The sequence below is a fragment of the Pelophylax lessonae genome, assembly GCF_965119305.1.
Source record: "Pelophylax lessonae genome assembly, chromosome: 2".
NCBI classification, from domain to species: domain Eukaryota; kingdom Metazoa; phylum Chordata; class Amphibia; order Anura; family Ranidae; genus Pelophylax; species Pelophylax lessonae.
Window position 1 is genome coordinate 538,901,002 of NC_138769.1, and position 14,976 is coordinate 538,915,977.

At 44.1% G+C, this 14,976-nt stretch overlaps 1 protein-coding gene and 1 pseudogene across 2 annotated transcripts in view; both read right to left on the reverse strand.

The window, feature by feature from the left end:
• Nucleotides 1-14,976, reverse strand: part of ELF1 (E74 like ETS transcription factor 1) — a 235,828-nt gene that overhangs the window by 181,432 nt on the left and 39,420 nt on the right. The window lies entirely within an intron of this gene.
• Nucleotides 1-14,976, reverse strand: part of LOC309548177 (leucine-rich melanocyte differentiation-associated protein-like) — a 39,934-nt pseudogene that overhangs the window by 7,234 nt on the left and 17,724 nt on the right. The window contains exon 3 of the transcript in view: nucleotides 6,619-6,752. The product of the transcript in view is annotated as a leucine-rich melanocyte differentiation-associated protein-like (transcript). The remainder of the gene's footprint in view (nucleotides 1-6,618; nucleotides 6,753-14,976) is intronic.

The window sequence follows — 14,976 nt, forward strand, 5'->3', positions numbered from 1 at the left end:
AAATCAAAGAAGAAAACTTTGCATACATGGTCCATGATTGACCTTATTTTACTCTGTACACATATGAACCTTTTTGTTACTGTTTACATGCATAGTGCATAAATAAAACTATCCATGCTTCAGGAACAGCATAGTGAATTCAGAGCCCATCTAACGCAAAGCAGCTGTCAGGCCACGTAGCATGTACAGTCACAATAGTAACAAACAAGAGTAATAACCCGAAACATCTCAAAGTACCACAGCTGACGGCGTTGTTGTACCCCCTGACCAGTAGTCCTGCTCTAGGACATTACAATAAACATGGATACACAATCACACAATACATTCTTTTTTTCATTTTGAACTTGCATACCAAAGACAAAAGGGGGACCTCTTGCCTCCCTTTAAGAGGGGGTCAAAAAAGGAGAGAGGAAAGAAAGTAGTAAAAAAACAAAAAAGGGGGGGGGGGGTCAGGAGGATAGGTGGGGATACACCACTCCATCTGCACCCATCCCTTCTCTCTTGGGGGGGGTGACTGAGGGCAACAGCACACCGTCAAGCTTTGGGCTCTACTGTTCTACGGGGGGATTGGGAAATCGAGATAGAAGAATACATCAGTATACTGAGATTTGCAAGTAAAAGCTTTCCATGGCAGCCAGGTATCTTTAAATTGATCCTCTCTTCTTTGAACAGACGCTGTAAAACTCTCCATCATTCTGATTTAGTCAAGTCTGGTAAACCAATGTTTTAAAGTCGGCGAGGTAGTGAGCCTTTTTGTAACGGAGTAAGTGCACCGAGTTTAGATATAGAAAAAATCCCAAAGGGTCTGTGCCAAGCTTGACTGATGTCAGTTGTTGGACTATGTTACCCATCCCCATCCAGAACTGGGTAAGCAGAAGGCACTGCCAAAAACTATGTAGAGGTGCGCCAGGCTTCTTTTGTTACAGCACCAAAGTATAGAGACTTGAGGGTCGACTCTGTTAAGTACCACCTACAGTGCCTTGCAAAAGTTTTTACCCCACCTGACTTTTTACCTATTTTTTTTACATTACAGCCTTAAATTCAATGTTTTGTTAATCTGAATTGTAGGTGATGGATCAGAACACAATATTCTAAGTTGGTGAAGTGAAATGAGAAAAATATATATATAAAACTATTTTTTAGAAATAGAAAACAGAAAATTGGCATGTCCGTAATAGATTCACCCCCTTTGCTATGAAGCCCATAAAAAGCTTTGTGCAACCAATTACCTTCAGAAGTCACATAATTAGTGAAATGATGTCCACCTGTGTGCAATCTAAGTGTCACATGATCTGTCTTTACATATACACAAGAGGCACCACTAACCAAACACTGCCATGAAGACCAAGGAACTCTCCAAACAAGTAACGGACAATGTTGTTGAGAAGTAAAAGTCAGGGTTAGGGTATAAAAAATATCCAAATCTTTGATGATCCCCAGGAGCACCATCAAATCTATCATAACCAAATGCAAAGAACATGGCACAAAAGCAAACCTGCCACGAGACGGCCGCCCACAAAACGCATGGACCAGGCAAGGAGGACATTAATCAGAGAGGCAGCACAGAGGCCTAAGGTAACCCTGGAGGAGCTGCAGAGTTCCACAGCAGAGACTGGAGTATCTGTACATAAGCTTTATGGCAGAGCGGCCAGAAGAAAGCCATAACTTTCAGCAAAAAACAAAGTGGCATGTTTTGAGTTTGCGAAAAGGCATGTGGGAGACTCCCAAAATGTATGGGGGAAGGTGCTCTGGTCTGATGAGACTAAAATTGAATTTTTCGGACATCAAAGAAAACGCTATGTCTGGCGCAAACCCAACACATCACATCACCCAAAGAACACCATCCCCACAGTGAAATACGGTGGTGGCAGCATCATGCTGTGGGGATGTTTTTCAGCAGACGGGACTGGGAAACTGGTCAGAGTCGAGGGACAGATGGATGGTGCTAAATACAGTGATATTCTTGAGCAAAACCTGTACCGCTCTGTGCGTGATTTGAGGCTAGGACGGAGGTTCACCTTCCAGCAGAACAATGACCCCCAAACACACTGCTAAAGCAACACTTGAGTGGTTTGAGGGGAAACATGTAAATGTGTTGGAATGGCCTAGTCAAAGCCCAGACCTCAATCCAATAGAAAATATGTGGTCAGACTTAAAGATTACTGTTCACAAGTGCAAACCATCCAACTTGAAGGAGCTGGAGCAGTTTTGCAAGGAGGAATGGGCAAAAATTCCAGTGGTAAGATGAGGCAAGCTCATAAAGACTTATCCAAAGCGACTTGGAGCTGTGATTGCCACAAAAGGTGGCTCTACAAAGTATTGACTTTAGGAGGGTGAATAGGTATGCACATTGACTTTTTCTGTTATTTTGTCCTATTTGTTGTTTGCTTCCCAATAAAAAAAAAAATCTTCAAAGTTGTGGGCATGTTCTGTAAATTAAATGATGCAAATCCTCAAACAATCCATGTTAATTCCAGGTTAGCAACAAAACACGAAAAATGCCAAGCGGGTGAATTCTTTTGCAAGGCACTGTAGATAAGAGCTTGCAGCCCTGTTCCTAAAAATAGTTGGCAATTGAAGATTTATAAACAAGAATGATGGTCCCATTGATTTGCGGTTTCGAAAATGAGCTATGTAAACCCAACTCCAACCGATTATATATATATATATATATATATATATATATATATATATATATATATATATATATATATATAATATCTTCTGGAGGCGCATTCAGTTGTTTATATAATAAGAGACTGACAACAAACGTGGCACATACAGCAGTTGCCATTGGCACAGAGACTTTCAAAAGAGGTCAGAGGTCTAAAATGTCCTGCATCTGGTATAGACTGCAGAAAATGAGACAATTGGTAGACTGCCCAGGAGCTCAAAGGGGGTTGGGTAAGGACAGAAATATCTTGACTGGTGAGCCATCCCTGAGGAGTGGCAAAATGCATGCATCTGGGTATGCCTAACCCTGCCAGACTTAGTAGCTGTCTATTGTCAAAGCCGGGAGGGAAAAAGGGGTTCTGTATCACTGGTGTAAGTGAAGACAGATATGGAGATAGGCCTTTTGGAGAGAACGTGTGAACAATGACAGCAATCGTGGCACCAATGGTGGGGTGAGACTTGAGCAGTTGGTAAAGTTTAGGTGCGACCCAAGGTGGGGCAGATAAGGCAATTGGTTAGGCATGCTGTTCATATTCAAATTTGGACCCAATAAAAGCACACTATGTTACCACCCTGGAGAGATGTAGGACTATAATATAGTAACGGGTCAGGTAGGCCAATTGCACCGCCCTTCTTGGGTAGAGTAAGCAAAGTGTGACGGGTCCTAGCCACTTTGTTGCTCCAAATAATTTTAGTCAGCATGGCATAGAGTGAGATGGAAAAAAAAAACAAAAAAGGATTGGGGAATGTTAATAAGAACTTTTTAAGGTGCAAGGAGAAAGTGTCCTCATCTTAAGGCCTCAAGCACACTGGACGTTATAAAAAAAGCTAGTAGCCTTAGCTGTAATAAGGTGTAGCATGAGTTTTTCATAGTTTTTGCAGTAGCGTTTTTTTAGCTGTAACCGTTTTTTTAGCTTTTTTTTTAACAAAAGTATACTCTTACTAAAGTTTATGGTTCAAAAACGCTGATAAACGCTCAATCACCGTGTTTTTCAGCGTTTTTAAGATTTTTTAACTTTTATCAGAGTTTGAGTGCCGGTTCACATTTATGCGATGCGGGAACGCTGTGAATATACAGCTTGTTCCCGCATCGCATCCGCAGCACAGGCAGTTCACACTGCCATATGCGATACGCTGGGGGTGTCAATTCAAAGTTAACGACACCCCCAGATCAGATCGCATATCGCAGTGTGATCTGAGATTTCGCACAGAATCAGATCGCACTAGTGTGAACCACCATGCGATCCGATTCTGCTGCGGACCATAAAAAGGGTCCTGTGCGTGTTAAGTGCGATTGCGGTGCGAATTCAGCCAAACTGTATGGCTGAATTTGCACCGCACAGACATCGCATGTAATTTTAGGAGCAGTGCGCTCCGAATTACATGCGATCCCTGTGATCACACTAATGTGAACCGGCACTTAGTGTTTTTACAGCTGAAAAACCCACTAGTTCTGAGTTTTTTTCCAGCCAGAAAACGCCCCTGGCAAAAACTGCTGATAACAGCCTGTGTGCATGGACACATAGGACAACATGCTAGGGAGTTTATTGGCTGCAGGAAAAAACACCTGAAGCCAAAAATAGCAGCTGTAAAAACATCCAGTGTCCATAAGGCCTAAGCGTTACACCTGCCGAGCCACACAAGAGTAAGGATCTGCCAGTGTCGGAAACGTATGTAAATGTATTTTTGTCAACAGCAGTTGAAAATTGGCCTCATACAAGGAGGCTGGGTTTGGAGTAAGTTTGATACCCAAATACTTCATAGAGGATTGAGCCCATTGAAATGAATAGTGGCATTGCAAACTAGTGATGCAATTAGTGGTGAGAAACCCAAGAGTTCAGACTTGCATGTGTAGTCTTGTTTTACAATTTTTTACGGACAAAAATTGTACTAATTAAATGAAAATCGGACGTTGTGTTCACTTACAGTAAAAATTTTATAGCCTGCACATTCAGTGCACTATACTAACGATCCGAAAATCGGCAGATCGTTCGTCGGATGAAAGTTTACTTCCAATTTTCTTATCATGTGTATGGGCCTTTAGTCTAGTATACAAAATGTATACATAAAAAAAAAAAAAAAAACAACCTAGATTGCCCCCTGCTGGTTGCAGACAGAATATATGAACCATTATAATGCGATATTTTCTAGTTAACCAAAGTGGAAAAGAATATAACAAATATAAGGCATATAAGCACTATACAATATATTCTCTTACAAATGCCTGTTGGCTACCAAACTGAGCTACTGGATCCTGCATGTATCATTCCTGCCACAAATCTAATCTGACCTTTATGACTACCTGTCAGAAAATAAATGAGGGTATTTCCATTTTTGACTCGCTTCTTAAAGTGGTTGTATCACCAAAAAAAAAAAAAAAAAAAAAAAACCCTGCACGACAATGGCACATTGTGCCAGTGTGCATCACATACTAGCACATTATGAAATACTTACCTTAGAAAAAACAAAGCCCCGACGCGGTCGCCCGGACACCACTGAGGCAGCTGATATGTTCCCTCGGCGTCTCTTCCGGGTTCAGCAGCTCCGGCGCTGTGAGTGGCCGGAGCTGCGATGACGTCACTCCCGTGCATGTATGCGGGAGTTCACTTTCCGGCAAGGAGCTCTGAAGGGCCGGACCTTCAGAGCGCATGCATGCAGGTTTAGGAGATATTAATTTTACCTACAGGTAAGCCTTGTTATAGGTTTACCTGTAGGTAAAAGTTAAAAAGCGGAGTATACTACCACTTTAAGCTGTAGACTTCGGGGCTATCGTCCTTATCCTTTTTCCACTACCGATGAGCCACTGACCTGGAACAAGTACTGTATGTACAAATAATAATTGCCCTTTTAAAATGACAGCTTCCCTTTAAATCAACCCTGTCTCTATACAAGAACATAACACAGTAGCCAGCTATAGTGATGTATGGCCAGCAGCAGGGAACCACAGTGCTTGTGGGGGGCATGCTATTTGTCACACCTGGTTGCTTTTCAAGAGTGCGGTTAATACACCCTGCAACCAGGTTGCTTTAAACAAAATGCATTTCCCCCTTCATTTCAGATAGAGTAAGGGAGGGTTTTTCCCCTGTTCATTTTTTTCCCCCCTGTTCATTTTTTTCCCCCTCTGTTCCATTGGAGAGATTTCCCTTAAAGTGTTACTAAACCCATGAAAGTAACTATAATGCATCCGCACCGCCGCACAACACACAACCTATAAAGGTGTTTTTTTTTAAATTAAAATAAAACCGCTATATACCTTTTCTGACACGCGGTATACAATCGGTCACCTGATATATAGAAGTGTCCGGCCAAGCACTGAATGTTCTTGTAGGTGGAGATTTCACTCTCCTCTGATGTGTCTTCTGACGCTGACTGACCCCCCCAAACCTCTGCAGGCCAGTGCTGATTGGCACTTTGCCGATCACATGACCAGTTCCAAAATTTCAAAATTCAAACACAAAATGTTTTCTCCACCAATAGAGACCGGACTGAGAATGTGCAGCCTGACTCCACACACTGGGTCTCATCTAGACTTGTCAAGGGGACAGTGCAGGAGGGGGAGGATCTGTGCAGACAGGATCAAACAGCCTTTTTACACAATGCAGAGGATTAACCCCTTAAGTTCCACAGTGAGTATAACAAGCATGCTTTACTGCATATATATTCCTGATTGGAAGATTTTCTCTCTATTCTTGTTCTGGGGACAACCCAAAATTTTGGGTTTTCTTTTACTTTCACTTTCAGCAATACCAGGAAACAGGATAATTAGAGGGTGAATCTCTATAACTGGGATACAAGACAGAAAAAAAAAAAACTGACTAATCCTTCTCCGCTCTATTCAAAGCAAGCAAGAATACTTGCTACTTGCTTTACACTTTAACAGACGGGGGCCCGTGCAGCACTTGCAGAAAGACCAGTATTTAGAATAAAAGGGTCCTTTTTACTTACACAAAGGAAAAGCATAGGTTGCAGAAGCTGGTTTTCATTTCATTAGTGACTGTAGCTTTCTCAGCCTGCTGCTTCTGAAGAAGAGACTTCTTGTGAAGAGTTTTGCAATCTCCTGACCTTGACTGTGATGCAAGCTATGACTACACCTCAAAAAATCACAAGACATAGAACAAACAAGTGTGTACTCACTGCTCTGCTTGGACACTCATGTAGCAAGCGACAATTAGGCCTCATGCACAATGTATGTTCTAAAAACGCCAGTATCTTTTTAGTGATTTTTTTCAGCGTTTTTCAGTGCTTTTTCGCAGTAGCGTTTGACGTTTTTAGCTAAAAATCACCTCTCTGCTATTTTAGTAACTCTGACTTTCCCACAATACAACGCTTGCCAGAATTTCATCGCATGGGTGTTCACACCCATGCGATAAGATTTAGGGGCAGGGAAAAAAACATTTTGGTGCAAATGTGGACTCGTTTTTCCCCGCATCAAAATCGCACCGCATGGGTGTGAACACCCATGCGATGAAATTCTGGCAAGCTCACTGCATTTTGTAATCTGTCTCGGGGTGTAGTTCAAGGAACATTAAGCCCCTGTTCCCATTGGGCAGATTTGATATGCGATTTGACATGTCAAATTGCATGCCAAATCAGAGACTATTGCCGGCGACGCCACTGTCCGAATTGGTGCAACCCTGACTTTGTGGCACCGCACTGATTCCCAAAAAATTCAATTCAACATGACAAATCACATGCCAAATCGGCACAATGTCAACAGTGCTTCATGAACGAACAATACCCTAAAACAGATTGCAAAATGCAGTGCGCTTGCCAGAATCGCATCGCATGGGTGTTCACACCCATGCGATGCAATTAGGTGTGGAGAAAAAAAAAAAGGGTTTTACAACATTTTAGTGCAAATGTGATGCAATTTGAGCCACACAAAATATATGGCTCAAATTGCATCGCACAGACATCACATGGGATGTGCACAGGAATGAGGAGCGTTTGTGGTGCAAATGACATGCGGTGTTCAGCACATACCAGTGTGAACCCAGGCTATGTTCCATGAACGACACCTCGAAACAGAACCCAGGCTTAAGAAAAGCAATGGAATCAAAAACGTCAAAAAACGCCAGTTAGCGTTTTTTGGCGTTTATCGGCATTAGAGCATTTATACAGCTGAAAAACGCCACTGAAAACCCACTCGTTTTCGGGGGGGTTTTTACAGCCAGAAACTGTCCCTGCCAAAAACTGCTGATAACAGCCTATGTGTGCATGGACACCACAGGATAACATGCTGGGGAGTTTACTGGCTGCGGAAAAAAACGTCTCATGCCAAAAACAGCAGCTGTAAATACGTCCAGTGTGCATGAGGCCTTAAAGCGGTAGTATACGCATTTTTTTTACTTTTACCTACAGGTAAGCCTATAATAAGGCTTACCTGTAGGTACAATTAATATCTCCTAAACCTGCACGGTATAGGAGATATTTGCCCTGCATGCAGCCGCTGACGCTAGCGGCGCATGTGCTCTGAAGGTCTGGCGGACCTTCAGTGTTCCTTGCCGGGCACTTGCCGCGGCTCCGGCCACTCACAGCGCCGGAGCCGCCGAACCCGGAAGAGACGCCGAGGGAGCATGTCAGCTCCCAGAGCGGTGTCCGGGGGTCCGTGTCGGGGCATCGTTTTAAGGTATTTCATAATGAGCTAGTATGCGATGCATACTAGTTCATTATGCATTTGTCTTGCAGGGTTTTTTTGTTTTTTTTAAGCAGTATACAACCGCTTTAAACTAACCCATCCAGACAGCTTCACTGTACACCTGCCTTCACTTCAATGGGTCACATTTGGCGGTACTACTGCCTGCCAACTGCGACCTGCAGTAGAATCTTTGCCACCAGGCAAAATAACCGTGGCAGTGTGAATGGACACGGCTAGCTGCCATGTTAACTTGCAGCTGGACAATCAAAAGGCAGTGGAACCACAGCTCAAATGCCTATTTTTACTACCCCCAAGTAAACAAGGCTTTAGATAGGCCAACTTCAACTATCGTCACAAAAGAAGGTGCACAAAAAAAAAAAAAAGTAAAATGGATATATTTTCCAGACTACTAGCACTACTACAGTAATATACATTGATAATGTCATATTGTCCATTAATATATGTCTAACCAATCTTCTTGGAAAACTCTATTCTTGTCACCTGTTATTTACAAGAATAAGATTGAACTCACTATTTTACTAAAATTCAGTGGAATCATTTCTGGATAGGTTTGCTATGCTATGCCAGTGTATGCTGTGAGCTGCCAGGCCAGCACATGGTCTTATTAATCTTAAAGGAGAACTACCCTAAACCCTATAGGTACTCGGTTTTGTTACAAGCAGTGTCAGAAGAATTACAATTCCACAGAGGGGTGGGTGTTGTGTCCGTCAGAGAACAACAAAAATCCCATTTTCTCTTTTGTTCATTGACAGACACAGCTCCTTATCTTCTTGACCATTGGGACATCCCAAAGCAGTGTCAAACATGAGGGGTGGGAACAGCAAGAAAAATTACCCAAGGTAAAACCGTAGCCAACCAGGTAACATGGAGCTCAACGATAAACAACTGGAGCTCTCCTGAAAAAACAATGCACCCTCAAAGAGGACAAGGTCCTCTAAACAGCAACCTGCAAAACCTTGCAGCCAAGAGAAGCATCCGCAGATGCCAACACATCCACTTTATAGAACTTTGTGAAAGTTTTCGCCGACGACCAGGTGGCCCCATTGCAAACCCGCGTCACTGATGCCTGGTAACGGAAAGCCCCGGAGGCACTGAGCGCCCAAGTAGAGTGCGCCTTGACAGGGAAAAGAGCAACCCAGCTCTTGATGGAAAAGGCCTAGATCACTGTCTGATCCATCTGGAAATGGTCGCAGAGGAAGCGGACAACCCTTTCCGACGCCTATCCATGAACACAAATGGTGAGTCTGATTTCTTAGACTCTGTAGCTGCCAGATACACCCTAATTGCCCGGACCACATACAAGGCTTGCAAGACAGTTTTCTTTCAGATGTTTTGGCCTGGGACACAGGGAAGGCAACATAATGTCTTCATTCAAATGAAAATCAGAAGCAACCTTTGGAAGGAATGACGGACAGGGACGAAGAACCATCTTATCTCTGAACTACCCAGAAAGGTGAACGTCAGGATAACGCTGCCAATTCCGACACCCTGCGTGCAGAGGTGATAGCTACCAAGAAGGCCACCTTCTGTTACAGCTTAAGCAGAGGAATCTCCCGAAGATTCTCAATAGGAGGCTTCTGGAGGACAGAGCACTAAATTTAGGTTCCAATGCGGCAATGGAGACTGCACTGGAGGGACCGAGTGCCTAACTTCCTGAAGGAAAAAAAGAACGCACCAAGGAGTATGTGGCCAAGGGCCGTTAACAGAAGACAGCTAAGGCCGACACCTGACCCTTGATAGTACTCAAGGCCAGTTTCTGCCCAAACCCCCGTTGAAGGAAGGTCAAGATCTGAGCCATCGAAAAAAAGCGAGGATGAACCTCAAGAGACACACAACGCAATGTACAACTGCCAGGTACAATGGTAGATCTTCCTAGAAGTGGATTTCCTAGCTTTTAACAGCGTTGGAATCACTGACTCCGACAAACCTCTATTCAATCGCACATCTGGCGTTCAACAGCCAAGCCGTCAAAGCCAGCGACTGAAAAGCAGGATGCAAGATTGGTCCTTGGGACAGCAGATCTTCCCTGAGAGGAAGCTTTCAAGGAACGTCGGTGACCAGCCACACCAGATCGGCGTACCAAGTCCGGCGAGGCCAGTCCGGAGCCACTAAGATGACCGGAATCCCTTCTGCCTCATTCCTGCGTAGAGGTCTGGAGAGGATGGAAGGCGTAAATCAGCCGATACTGATCCCACGGGGCCACTAGAGCATCCGTGGCATCCACCAGAGGATCCCGTGACTGAGCCACAAACCTCTGAACCTTTCTGTTGAGCCGAGATGCAACAGATCCACCTCGGGGATGCCCCACTGGAGACACTACTGATGAAACACCTCCATATGAAGGGACTACTCCCTTTGGTCCAACGCCTGCCGACTGAGGAAATCCCCCTGACAGTTTTCCACCCAGGGAATGTGTACAGCGGAGAGGGCTGGAATGAACGTTCTGCCCACCTTAGAATGCCGGCTACCTCAAGAACCGCGAGGACATTTCTTGTACCCCCCTTGTGATTGACCTAAGCCACGGCCATGGCATTGTCCTATTGAATACGCACTGGACATCCCTGAAGACGATCCATCCAATGGTCCAGGCACAGTCTGATCGATGGGTGTCCAGAGCTCCTGAGCAGAATTTTTGCCGAGGACGCCTCCCCAGCTGGACATGCTGGCATTCGTGGTGACCACTGTCCAATACAAGGGGAGGATCTAGAAACTGCGGAGTCTTGTCCCATTTGGCCAGAATCTCCATTTGCAGATTCTCGTATGGAACTGTACAAACTGAACCACCTCAAAAAAGGTAGACACCATCAGGCCCAGCACCCGCATGCCCGGAGTCCGGAGGGATGACCATCTGCTGGACAGCAGGAGACAAATTGCAGCCTGCAATTTCTGGAGTTTATCCAGAGGAAGAAGTAGTCTGACTAAGGCCGAGTCCAGAGTCAGACCCAGATAGTCCAGCTTTGTGAATGGAACCAGAGCAGACTTTTGAAAATTCAGAATCCAGCCAAACTCCCGCAGAGTTCGTATAGTGATTTTCAAGTTTTCCACCAGAGCAGCAAGAGACTCCGCTCTCAGAAAGAATTTGTCCAAGTAACCCAGTACCGTGATCCCCTGTTGGTATAACAATGCTAGCACCGGGGCTAACACTTTTGTGAAGACCCGAGCAGCAAAGGCAAGACCAAAGGGTAATGCCACAAACTAATAATGCTCCTCTCCCACGGCAAAGTGGAGGAAGCGCTGGTGACCGGCACATGAGTGAGAACACTGACGTTAGGGGGCGAGGCCTCTGAGGACACCGACGTGAGGGGGGGGGCCTCTGAGGACACCGACGTGAGGGGGGAATCTCTTTAATGCCTTAAAGCTCTTTTAAATGCCCACCCCAATTCTACCATAATGCATTCAGAGAATGACAGGAATAACCTGAGGGTCCACTAGAACAGTACCTTCTTTATGCTAGCCATACATTCCTGCTGAATCTGCCATAATTCTAGTCGTAGGTGGCCCTGTTGGCACCACCTAGCTTGACAAACGAGACACCACACCACACAATATGCACCTGCACCAATGGCAAGTGGCATATTCAAGATATGGCACATGCCTTGGTTGCCACTTAAAGGAGAGTGCTACTCAGGGATGAAGCCAGGGGAGTTCTTGGGTGTGCTATAGCACCCCCAATAATTCTGCTAGTAACTATCAGAGTAGCAGATCAACACAGTTTTAGTTTAGTGTGAAATCCCAGATTTCCAGGAGTCCACTATTTAATTGTGATGCACAATGTCATGCGTTTCCATGATGCAGGCAGACCAGCTTGCTGTGCTAATTAAGGTTGGGCCCGGGTGAGAGGATGGCCTCTGAGGACACCAATGTGAGGGGGGCCTCTGAGGACACCAATGTGAGGGGGGCCAGGGGGTCCCAGTGCTTATCATAGACACCATTTTCCTGTATATATGCCTCTTCCAATGGCTGACTATTGAAAGACCCTGTGTTCTGCTGCCCCTGAAAGACAGTAGAATGGGGTGTGTAGTGTACTATATTCTAACAAATCAAACCAATGCCCAGATCATGCACACTATAGTATTTACTCTATATATTCTGAACACACAGTAAAAACACTTTAAACAAGCCTTCATTCATCTCCATATCTATAGGCATAGTGGAAATTCAAAATTCTCAAAACAGGCAGAGAATCTTGGCAGCCTACCATCCCTTTAATTTACACAAATAGCAGAGGTTTCCAAGCTGTTAGAAAGGGGCTCAAACTTGGCAGTCTTTCATGTGATCTTTGAGAATTTGGAAAACAAATAACTTCACAGATAAAGTATGTAAAGAAATTAGGGGTGGCTTAATTTAATGCCCCTTTACTGCTTGTTAAGAATATGGAAATAGGTTAATGTGATTAGTTAATGTGATTAGTGAAGGGAACAAGCACACTAGGTCTGACATACTGCTGTGTTTGGACAGTAAGATTTTTTTTTTTTTGCAGAACATAATTTCTACTATTCCTTAAAAATGTACTACTTGTTGGATACACCTATTCCCAAAGGACACACCAGTTTTACTTACACTTCACGCATCGGCAGATAATCCTAGTTTTTAATTTATTTTACATTTAAAATATTAACTAACCTGTAAATAGGCTTGCTTCATCTGCATCACTCTCTTTCAGTGATGGTGCAAAATTGTCAAACAGAAAAACAAAGCTGGACAAATCCTTGGAGACCAGTAGCAAAAGCATCTAAAATGACAACGCGCTATGCACTTTTCAACCCTATTTTAACACGGTTTACTATTTTATGTAAAAGAAAACCCTAAATGGAATACTGAAGTTTAAGCAGATTCTATCAGATACCTTTACGGGCTTTCTCACGTGAAACTAAACTTAACCAGGATAAAAAAATTCTAGTAGAGAAGTGGTTTTAGTTCTCAAGTAGAAAGATTTAGGATGTTTCTTCTGTCAAAACAACTCCTTTCCCTTTCCCAAGGTAGGCCTGCCAGAATGTGCGAATAGGTTATGCATATGCACATACTATGGCAAAGGCTCCTGCAGTCCTCCCAAGGAAACACTAGTAGAGTAGATTTCCCTCTTCCATTTTTCCCTTTGATTTGATAATAGTCTGCAGAAGAACCCAGGAGAGCCATAGCCGCCACAGACAATATCCTCAAAATTTTAAAAACAATGTTTATGAAAATATCAGTACCTAAAAACTGCACTTTGATTTTCTACATATCCAGACCAATACATCGCTGAAGAGGTCCGTGTTGCTACTTCAATTTAGTATCAGTCGGTTTTCCTTTTTATTATTTATACAAAGTAGCAAAAGGTTGCACATGGTTTCTTAATTTATGAACATTCATGAAAAAAAGGATGTGCCAACAGCAGCCACTTTGTGTAATATGGTACAGGCAGTCCCCGGGTTACAGACAAGATAGGTTCTGTAGGTTTGTTCTTAAAGCGGAGTTCCGCCTCCCCCTCCAAAAATTAAAAGTCAGCAGCTACACATACTGTAGCTTCTGACTTTTATTATTAGGACACTTACCTGTCCTGAAGTCCAGCGATGTCGGCACCGCACAGGATGTTTCCATCGGCTGTCGGGTGCTGCCACCGCCATTGCCAGTAAGGGAACCCGGCAGTGAAGCCTTGCGGCTTCACGGGCAGGTTCCTACTGCGCATGAGCGAAGCGTGATGCGCATTCCTACTGGCTCGGCGGAGGAGGAGGGAGGAGGGGGCCGAGCTTCTGAGGGACAGCCCCGTGGCGCTGTATCCCGGAAGTGGGGAAGGGTACCTGTCAAAAACGGGTATCCGTTCCCCCCTCCCCCCTGAAAGGTGCCAAATGAGGCATCGGAGGGGGGGGGGGGGAACAAAAGAGCGGAAGTTCCTCTTTTGGGTGGAACTCCGCTTTAAGTTGAATTTGTATGTAAGTTGAAACAGGTGAACGATTAACTGACCATGCAGTGATGTGGGATTGGTGACAGGTCTGCTGGATAGTAGGGGCCAGCCTGCCGGTTTCTGGGGCCAGCGCGACGTCATGCTGCCTCTGTTCCTAAGTACAAGTTGTATGTAAGTCGGATGTAAATTGTATGTAAATCGGATGTTTGTAACTCAGGGACTGCCTGTATACAGTGCATTACAAAATAACAATTCATAACATTAACTGCGTGGCAAATATGCAATCCAATTAAAAAAATGAAAAGCAACATATCTACGCGATACGTGTCAACCATGACATTCATCCATCTCTTTTCCATTAAATGGCATATTATAAACAGCATCTTGAGTATGCTGCCCAGTTCTGGTCACCAATACTAGTACACCAATACTAGTGTTTGAACTGGAGAGAGTGCAGGGAATGGCAACAAAGCTATTAGCTAATAGAGGGGCTGAAGGACCTCAGCTATTAGGAAGGATTACAAAATATAATTATATTTATTATAATACAGGATTTATATAGTGCCAAAAGTTTATGCAATGTTCACAACATAAGGGCAGGAATCAGAGGGCCCTACTCATTAGAACTTACAATCTAGGAGAGAGGGTCAAGAGATACAAAGAGTAATAAACTGTGGGGGGGTGGGCTGATGGTGAAAATACAGTATATGTACAGTTGTTGTTGGGTGGGGGCTGGATAGGCGTCTCTGAAGAGATACGT